Raw genomic sequence first — 9,947 nt, 5'->3', positions numbered from 1 at the left:
AACAAATTGCTTTGGTTTGGCATTATGTAAATAAACGACATGCAATTACATTTACAGTTTGGGGTTAATGAACCAAGAATATATTATTTTAAACAGAACTGTTCAATATCATTTCTCAGGAATGTCTATTTTGTGGAACATTTCAGTATTTTGGCTCACTTTTATTTGGAACAGGAATTCTGTTTTCAGTTCAGCTGTGTGGTTCATTTATTCTGAATCTAAGTCTTCTGGCCAGGAAGTCTGGTCCTCTGCAGTGCTTCTGTTTTGATGCTTTTTAGTTTCCTTCTCACTGGTTCCAGCTGCTGTAAAAAGTTATCACAGAGAATTCACTTTTTCTTTGTTGTCTTTATTGATCAGATAGATAGTTTTCTGATATAAATTGGTCCTCACAGAGGTTTTTCCTAGGCTGGCTTAAAGGATTTCAGACCTTTAGTCTTTTTTATAATTCACCTCTTCTGGTTCTACCATCACATTTGATGGTCTTTGAATTCCTTCCAAATTGCCCATACCTTTTTGGTAATGGAGTGATTGGGAGTGAATAAATTGAGTTGAATTCATGTCAGTCTTTACTGCATTTTGCTGGTAAAGACTGTTATTGGAGCTCTGGCAGCTTCTGAGGGTTTCCTAGGTAGCTAGCATAGACTTCAAGTCCTTGTCTAGAAGACTGAAATGTGTTATAAAAGACAAGTTTAGATAAGGCAAAGTGCCGTTAAAAGCTGTTTTCACACACCCAAGAACATACGTGGTGAATCAAAAGATTTAGCTGTTCTTTCATGTCCTTCTCTGCACTCCTCCTTTGGATTCTGTCTCCCAGAAAAGACCTGGAGTTCTTCAGCCTGATTCCAGTTCTGTTTCCCATCTTTGTTTCCAATTTTTGGAGGGCTCCTGAAATATTTCCATATCCTTGTTAGCAGCATATGCAGCGATTCCCAGAGTTGCATTGTCTGCAGATTCCTTAGCAGGGCACTTACACATCATCCATAATATTAATGACTAGCTCCAACAGTAGTCCTAGCAATGCTTCTGTGAGAGAACTTCAGCCTAAATGATGAACCGTTGCTTGTCATTGATTAGATGCTTTTCTATTCAACTGACAGTGACAATGAACCAAATCTTTAGTCTGTCATCAGAAAATGAGCAACAATGAAGAAAAAGAATATTTTTGGTGATGAGTTGTTCTTTACAAAAAAAGCACTGTTAGCTGAAAAACTAGAAAAGAAACAATTTGAAAAAGTCAAAACATAACTTTTAAAGTAAATGTCTAAATAAGATAAATTTTCATTTCAAAATTAGATTTCAAGGCCAAATTAGCTAAACATAATTTAGCAATTAAACTAGCACTTCAAATTACTTGCTGTATGATCCAAAGATTATGGGGGGGGAATGAAGGTGATCAAACTGGAACTTTAATTTGGACAACTCTAGTAATGAACTTCTGATTGTCTTGAAAGAAACAAAAAATTCCTGTCTGCTATCAGGAGAAGCCATCTGATTTGTCTGCTGCCCTTAGGTGGAGAAGGACTGATCAAAGGCTTTACATGATGTTTTCAGCCTGCAGAACAATGTTAGGCTGATTGCAAAGGAATCCATGTGATGGGTTAAGGTGAGAGCTGTTAGAGCAGTGCCTGAGGGTATCTTTGGTCTCTCTGCCCTCTGAAAGGAGACATGCCATCACACAGTGCTACCCGAGCTGCACACGTATAACACTGGGGAGGTCTTCCGTCTGGTCTCCTTGTGACAGATTGTGCAATGTCAGCCAGCAACCTTGCTTGTTTTCATTTTCTGGTCTCTTCCACAAACTGGTAGCTTTTGGTCACATTAACTGTGCCACAAAAGTTGCCTCTGTGAATACTTCTTTGATTATTTAACTATGGGAATTGAAACATGGTCTCATATTTGCTTCTCAGATGAATGCATGGGAGCTGACTGTGTGTGCCATCAGTGAGAAACACCCATCTCTGGCTTTACTGTACAAAGATCTGCCAGATAGAGGCCATTGTTAATCCTGATGATTGTCTCTCTCCCTTCGACAAATATCCTCCTATACACCATCATCAGCATTAGCTGGCCATGCTTCACCCATTTTTTTTCTTTGTACCTCAGCAAAAAGACTGTCTAATACTGTCTAATACTTTTGCTTTTGCCTCACTTCCTGGCTTCCTGAATGTCCTCTCTCCAGGATTTTTGGGTTTTCAGTGGGAATCTTAAGATGAGAAGGTGGTTTCAGTCTTACCGTATTTTTCTCAATGCAGATTCCCTTAGCAATGTGAGCCTCACAGTGAATTACACCCATTTATCAGGTTAGCGTATTGCTTTGCTTCCTCTTTGGGAGGATAATTTGTAGTTCCTTCATGCCTCCTGAGTGAGTTTGGACATCTTACACTACTACTTCTGACTTCATTTGGATCCACAGAGAAGTACCTGGCTTTCCCCACATCAGGGCTTCACATCCTAGTAGTGCCCTCCCCAGTCTTGCAGGCAGGCAGGAGGATGACCTCAGGCACAAAAGTAGCAGGAGCTCTGGTAAAGTGAAAAGAATCCAGATGAAACACAGAGTCAAACACACAATATTTGAGGAAAGTTAAAATCTAGCTTTCACAGTCCCTGTCTCTCATGAGAGAGCTGCTATCCAGACTGAATACTTACATTTGAAAGACTGGCTGATAATAAACTTTAAACTATTAAATGCCAAAGAATCTGCTTATTGCTCCCAGAGTCTTTAGCCAAAGACAATATTTGCCCAAAGACAAGAAACAGTAGGTCTATGACAGCTTTGATGGCTTTGACCTTCATAACTAATGTAGGGTGGGTTCCTGGAAATGACAGAAGGACAGCCAGCAAATTTGTTTTGCTCATTGTCTGCCATGAACACATTAGTAAAAACAGGTGGGTCTTAGACAGCTGGACCAGGGGGCCACTGATCAGGCTTGAGGGCCTGGGGGGCCCAGACTGGAACAACAGGGCCTGCCAGCCCCTAGGATGGAGGTGCCACGGCAGAGCTGGCGAGAACAGGACAAGTAACTGGAATAGCAGGTTTGCTGCAAATGAGGATGGAGGAGCATGGACAAAGCTGTAGCGTGTAGGGGAAAAATGGTGGTAATCCAAAGGCATTCATTGGCCAGTGTTGGCAGAGGTGGTTTGCACAGCTCTGCCTCGGTCTGGACTAATCATCGTTATTACCTCTCGTTACTGAAGTTTTGCTTTTACAAGAAAATAATGCATATTTTAAAACCTACAATTAGAACTCAACATTCAACCATGTCATCTGTCACAGAAAAATCCCTTACTCCTTTTTCAATTACTGATGGCTGTCCATTTCACAAGGAGTGAAAGATTGCCTCCCTTTATTGTTCAGTGTTAAGGCTCCTGCATCATCATGTTCAAATGCTCCATAAACCTTCATGGATCTGTCCTTACAGCACTCCCAACTGGCAAAGAAGTAAGATTTTTTTTCCCCATTTCACAGAAGGAGCTGAATATGCACACACATGCGCTCGCACCCCTCTCTCCCCCAGCTAATAGTTTGCTCAAGGTCATCCAGGAATTACAGGTTTTTCCACCATGGAGCCTGTAAGGATCCCAAAACAGGTGAATGCCAGTCCACTGTGTTCATCATTCCCTCAAGGAAGAGGGGACTTAGTCAGCGACAGAGGATGGCTGTTACCTGAACCATGAGCAATATATTTGTGGTGCTTCCTAGGGAAATTGTAGCTACCTTAACGTTAGCTTATATCTGTGGTTACATTAAAAAAAGTTTCCAGTGCAGCTTCTCTTTTCTACTCATGTGCAGTGATTCTGTCATTAGTTCCTGAAAACTTTAAAGGGACATTGCCAAATTGCCTACAATTACCATTTTTCAAGCACTTACTGACTTACTCTTTGCTGTTGATATGTTGATAAACATATCAAGAAGGTACCTTCCTTAATGAAGCTGCAGTTGAAATAAATTAGAGAGGCTGCCATGGGATCTTGAGCTAGAGGGAAAGACCTGTCTATGTTTTCATGTTTAGTTTATTTTAGATTTATGTGATGAGCTGATAGAAGCCTGTGTAGCCAAAATTTAGTTTTAAGGCTTTCAAATCTAGCCTTTTGTCTTCAAATTCATCTTTGCTGTACTTTCCATTCTCTCAGTGGACTAAGTTTTGGCTCTCAGTTCACAGGCTTTTATACAGGAAAACCATCTGTTTGTACTGGAAGGTTTGAACTGCAAATCTGGTTTCTTACAGAGATGGATCTGTTGCAGATCTGTAAATGATATGGTATGAATTCAGCAAGAAATTGAGGTCAAGGCATTCTAAGAAAGCTTCTACTTAGAGGTCCCATCATTTAGATATGTATCTGTCTCCTATCTCTGATAAGGACTGCCATAAACAGAGTCTGTGAGGATATTTGTATTCCTCCTTTAAATAAGTAATTTCTTTTGGAGGAAATTGAAGAAGTGGGTGATGTGGAATATTTGAAGTGATTGCTTGCTGGCTAAAGAGAGAGGAGTGAAGTATTTATCACTTTCTTTATCCTGATAAACTTTCTTTTCTGTGCTAAAGGAGAGAGTGGTCTATGTGTTATTCATTTTGAACCATCATAAAAAGGAGAAGAGAATGCCAGAGTTCATCCCTCCAAGAATTTATTAAGCCATAGGGTTTGTCTCTGTGCCTTGCCATTAATGAGTTATGGCTCTACCCTGAAACCTTTGCAATTCTGATATCTGAGGTCTGAAGAAAAAATACCATGCTGCTAGGGTGCTGGTTTATCTAATGGCATAACTAAAAAAAAAAAAAAAAAGTAAAATGCAAATAGAATCCCCCCAATGTGTATCAAATGATCAAGTCAGCCTAGTTACCCACTTAACTAAATTATCCAGGAATCCAAGAGGTTTTTTTGTTGGTTTTTGCTTAATGAGGCCACTAACTGTGCAGCAGTCTTCATGACCTACCAGTCCCCACAGGCGCATGACTGCATGTGTCTCTGCTGATGGGTGCCCTTGATTAAATCATTCACAGGCTGAAACTAATGGGGTTATTCTCTGCTGTCAGTGAAGGCAACCAGACCAAATTATGAGCGGTTATGGGACAATGATATCTTTACCACACTCCAGTGTAGGGTTACTGTAGCAGATGGTTTGACTGCTGGCCTAGGGTGATTTAGAGAAGCCTTTCATTAAGCACTATTTTCACTTACATTCCCCACACACTGCTGCTTACATGTATGTGTTTGTTAACAGCCACTTGCTAAGGGTAAAAGAACTAGTGTAGGAATACGGAAGCACTGGTGTTTTTCCAGAGTGACAGGCACTGCTGCTTTGTGGGCATTTCCCTTAGGATCCCATCAGAATGGGCTCCTTCTCCCTCAGACAGCTCTCTTGCCTCAACCTGGACTCCTGTTGGTGTTCAAGGGGCTCCCATGCCTCCCCCCATGGATTCCCCTGCCCTGTGCAGGTGAAGATGCGAAGGACTTGCAGCTTTTCTTCTTGGTTGCAAGAATTGCAGCAGGGAATGAAGGTTTGAGCACATTTGGAGCCCATATGATGGTTCTTTGTCCCTCCTCTAGGTAAAATGGTGGTGGTGGGGAAACAGCAGGTTGTTCCTTATATTGGATAACTTTCTGGGTTTGCAACCCTCAATTCATGTCTAAATGTGCTCACCTGACTGGGTTTGGAGAAAAGTTGGGGAGAAAATGGCACGGTGCTGTCTCTTTACCTTCAGCTTGTGAGTACTCCTGCTCCTCTTCTCCCTTCCTGTGCCTCTCACCTTTCCTTGTGTTGCAGGGCATGGGGAAGGAGACCCACTTACTATACTGAGGTCTGTGCTCTGCATCCTCTCCTACCCATCACTAGTGCCACCAGATAGAGGCAGTGGTCACAGGCTCCCATATGTTGGTGATGCAGCCTGAGAAAGGGCTGGCAATATTTGTTGCTTGGTTGCTGTAGCCTCATTTGGCCTCATGCTCATCCTAGTAGCTGAATTTCTGATTGTGCCAGAGACAAAGCTCATTGCTGAGCGTGGAAGAGATCCTGTTCTCTGGCAACACAGGCAAAAGGTTTTTCCACTTCCTCATGACATGCAGGGGATCTGGTTTAGGAGTTCAAGCTACCAATTTTGAAGATTTGGGTGAAGAGAGTTCATCCCACCTAGTAGACCACTTGGGCATTGCTCTAGAATACAGCATCATCAGGCGGGTGTGGGTGCAGCACCACATTTTGCAGAGATCGGGGTCTCCTTGCCATGTCTTTTCTCTGCCTGTGGCATGAGAAGAAAGGGATTTGGGAGCTTTCTCCCAGAGTCCCTCAGTATGGTACAGAAGGCATTGCCTGTTCCACTGTGGCCTGGAACAACTCTACCAAGATTTTGGGGATTGTTATTTTAAATAAAGTAGTAGCTTCTGAATCTAGTCGTTGCATGATTTCTATGCCCCATCATTTCTGTGTCCTGATCTGTACAGAGCTAGCCAAACTGGGAAGGGAAGTTGTAGGCAGCAGTCTGTATCCACCTTGCCAGGCAACTGTTTAAGATTACACAACCGTTCCTGTTCTACAGATAGGAGCTGACCTTTCCCTCTTGCTGTCTCGTACCAACTGTGTCTCAACTTTGAACAGAAATTTTGACACAGAATTCATGTATTTTGACACAATTTAGGTGAAAGGGAAAGTGTAAAACTTTGTTGTAACCAAATTCTTTCTCTCCTAAATCATAGCTTTGGGGTGATTTGAATTTACTCACAAATTTTAGTCTGACAATCTCATGAAATATCTTGAATAGAATTGGCACTTCAGAGGAGCCAGGCTGTGTGTACAGCAAGACAAGCCTGGCACTGGCCAAAGAAGTAGCAAATTACTATTGGTATGTCAGGCATTGCTGGGGAAATCAAAGATGTATGGGCTTGAGTGACAAAGGTTGTTGGTATATAAGTGTGACAGAAGGTGTTGGATGGTGAAGGCAACTTGGATGAGAGAATTAGGAGTTTTAGTTTGGCTATGTTAACTTAAACTCACATGAAGTCTCCTGGGAGAAGACATCAGTGTTAGCCTAAAAAATTTGAATTGTAAGAAGGGAGATTAATCAGAAGTTGGCATGGGATCTGTAAACTATGAAATATGACAGTGGGAATGGATCAGGAAAAGATCAGGTAGAGGATATAGAGGAAGACGACTTCTGTCTTAATAGATAATGGATTCTCATACGGTGAGGGCTAGAGGACAAGAAATACAAAATGAATAGAATAAGTAAGAGGAGAAAGAGGAGGGGACTTTTATGAAAGCAAAGGGAGGACACGCATGAAAGGGAGGATATAACTGAGTGTCAAAAGCCACAAATGTGTCCAGGAGAAAAAGACAGAGTAAGCTGGCCAGTATAAGCAAAACAATGGACTAGAGACTATGGAAACCAGAGAGGAAAAGATCTGAGATGGAGTCAAGTAAGGGAATTTACAATAAGGGTTTTACTCTTTGCCAGGACTGTGTCAGATTTCCTCCTGTGTTGCCCAGGAAAGAGCCTCTGATCCACTATGCAGTTTTGGAGCTGGAAGACAATTTACTCAGAAGTTTTGTGAGGGGCTAGAGAGCAGCTGAGGACACAAGGCTGCAGGTTAGGGAACCCGCTGGGGAAAAAACAGCTCTCTCTGTGCGAAGTATAATCTGGGCAATTGTGAAAATGAAGAATGCCCAGAGCTATTGGAAAGAACTCACACTGGAAGCCTCGTTTCAAATTTGGATGTAATTTTTTTGATTTCATGTTAGAGGAAGGTTCTGCCATGACAGATTTGGAGATGGAAAGTCATGTACAAAACAAATACAGCCGTCTGGAACAATCACAGGCAATGCCCCCATGCTTTCTACCACAGAAGTGCCTACATCCTAACGCTGGTGGCTATGTCAAGACCCTTCAGATTAGGCCTGTCTGCAAAGGCTGTCAATAACAGCGCTGGCTGGAGTGTTTAGTGTTCTGAGATGTGGACTGCAAAGATCTATTGCCCTATTTCACACTGGACGGCATTGATTCTGAGTAGCAATTATCTGTCAAACTTGACCGGGACAAGGTCAGATCTGCACTATGATCTCAGTCTCAAAGGCTAAAAATAGCATATATTTCTGCAGACAACAAAAGCAATTCTCAGTCTCAGCTATTTCATAGGAAGACATGGGGGTCAGGTAGTTCACAGTAGTGGAGCAGTAAGGATGTCATGAGCAATGAACCTATGCCACTCTTTGCACTTAATTCATTGTCAATGAACTCGATAGGAGGCATCTATCCTGATAGCTGGAGGCTGCTTTCTGAAAAGGCTGTTTTTGTAGAGAGTGTTTATAAGGTCTGTTTGTTTCTTGACTGGAATGTCTGAGTACATTATCGCGTGCACCAACTCTTTTTATCAGAGTGTTGGCTGAAATTGGTAAAATCTTAGAGTTACAGAAAATGTTCCAAAAATAGAAGAAATCCTGTAGGTCACATGCAATTACTAGAGGTGAACATGAATAGAAACATAATTTCTGAACTCCAGAACTAGAGCCCATGAGCCTCTCTTATCTGTAATAATTTCCTTTGCTCTTTATGTCAAGCAACAAGATCAAGCAATTTTGTCTTAGGGAAAGCAGTTCCTGTGGAGTTCCTGATATTAATAATAGTACACAAATCACTGCAGAGTGATTCGCCATTTGGCACAGGCCTAGGAAATATCACTGCTGAGGTACTTGCAGCTTCACTGATGGGAGTACCTAGTGAAAGCCCCTAATAAACACATTGAGAGACCAGACAGAGCAGTCTGGCTCGCAATCTGTTCAGTGCAATTTCCTGTCAGTGCCACTCCGACAGAGGGAAGGACTACATGAAAATTCTGACCAAGAGTCAAAGGAAATGTGGGAAGAAAGAATAAGGGGGTAACATTGCTGCCAAACTGGCACTTTGCCTGAGTCAGTGACTCAGAATAACATTTCCAGAAAATAAGTTGATTTTTTTCAGGGTTTTACCTAAAAGATATAGGAAACAAAATTTGTACAGCATGTGGCATCTGTTAGAACAGCCATCCAGGATTAGACCACAGACCTGTATGACCCAGTGCCCTTTCTCCAGCAGAGGCCAAAAGTGGCTGCCTAGAAAAGCACATAAGAACAAGGCAAACATACATGATACTTCCTTCTTGTTTGTTTTGAATCCAGCTCCTACATTAATCTTCCTCTTTGTTCTTATACTGGAATTGGAAAGCTGATCCCTAACCACTTTCCCCAAGACATTCAGGAGTTTAGAGACTTATTTCTTCTCCCTTTTCCAGGCTGAAAAGTTCTAGCTTGTTTGTTCATTCCTTACCCAGAAGCTGTTCTATACCTTTGATCGTCCTTTTTGATCCCTTTGTGAACTTTTTTCAGTTTAGTCAAGTCCTTTTTGAGATCGCAGTGCCAAAAACTACATGTAACATTTAAGGTAAAAGCAACCTGTGCTCTCAAAACAGAACCAGCTCATAGAATAGCAGATGCTGCATTAGCCATTATGCTGCTAGTTTACTTTTTGAACTGCAGTGAAAAACATGGCAGGCTTTTTCTTAAGTTTTCCCACTTTCCATGAAGGATTATTATGCAGTGACAGTGGTATCTGTCATCTGGGAGGCAATGGGATGAGGAACCCAGCAAGTCAGAGGACACAGCTTCCAAGCCCTGCTCTGAATATGGGAGGACTGGTTGCCTCCCTGGGCTTTCTCCAGTCCTCCTGTACTGAACTTTTGCAGACACCACTTTAGTTATTTTCCCAACAACTCTCTGAGATCAGTCAATATAATTATGTCTCTTTCATGGGGACCTAAGTTATGAAGAAATTAGGCAGTAAAATCTGACTATTCAATTTAGGGTCTCAGTGGAACTTCCTAAAGACCTTTTGATGGTTGGGTTTTTTTTCAGAATGTGTGGCTTAATGCCACACGATGCTGTACATGCTTGCGCATGGCTCCCATTGACTTCTGCTGCAGGT

Source organism: Apteryx mantelli, chromosome 4 (genome assembly GCF_036417845.1).
Source record: "Apteryx mantelli isolate bAptMan1 chromosome 4, bAptMan1.hap1, whole genome shotgun sequence".
In the NCBI taxonomy this organism is placed as follows: Eukaryota; Metazoa; Chordata; class Aves; order Apterygiformes; family Apterygidae; genus Apteryx; species Apteryx mantelli.
The sequence above is the reverse complement of the archived record's forward strand: the minus strand, read 5'-3'. Positions refer to the sequence as shown.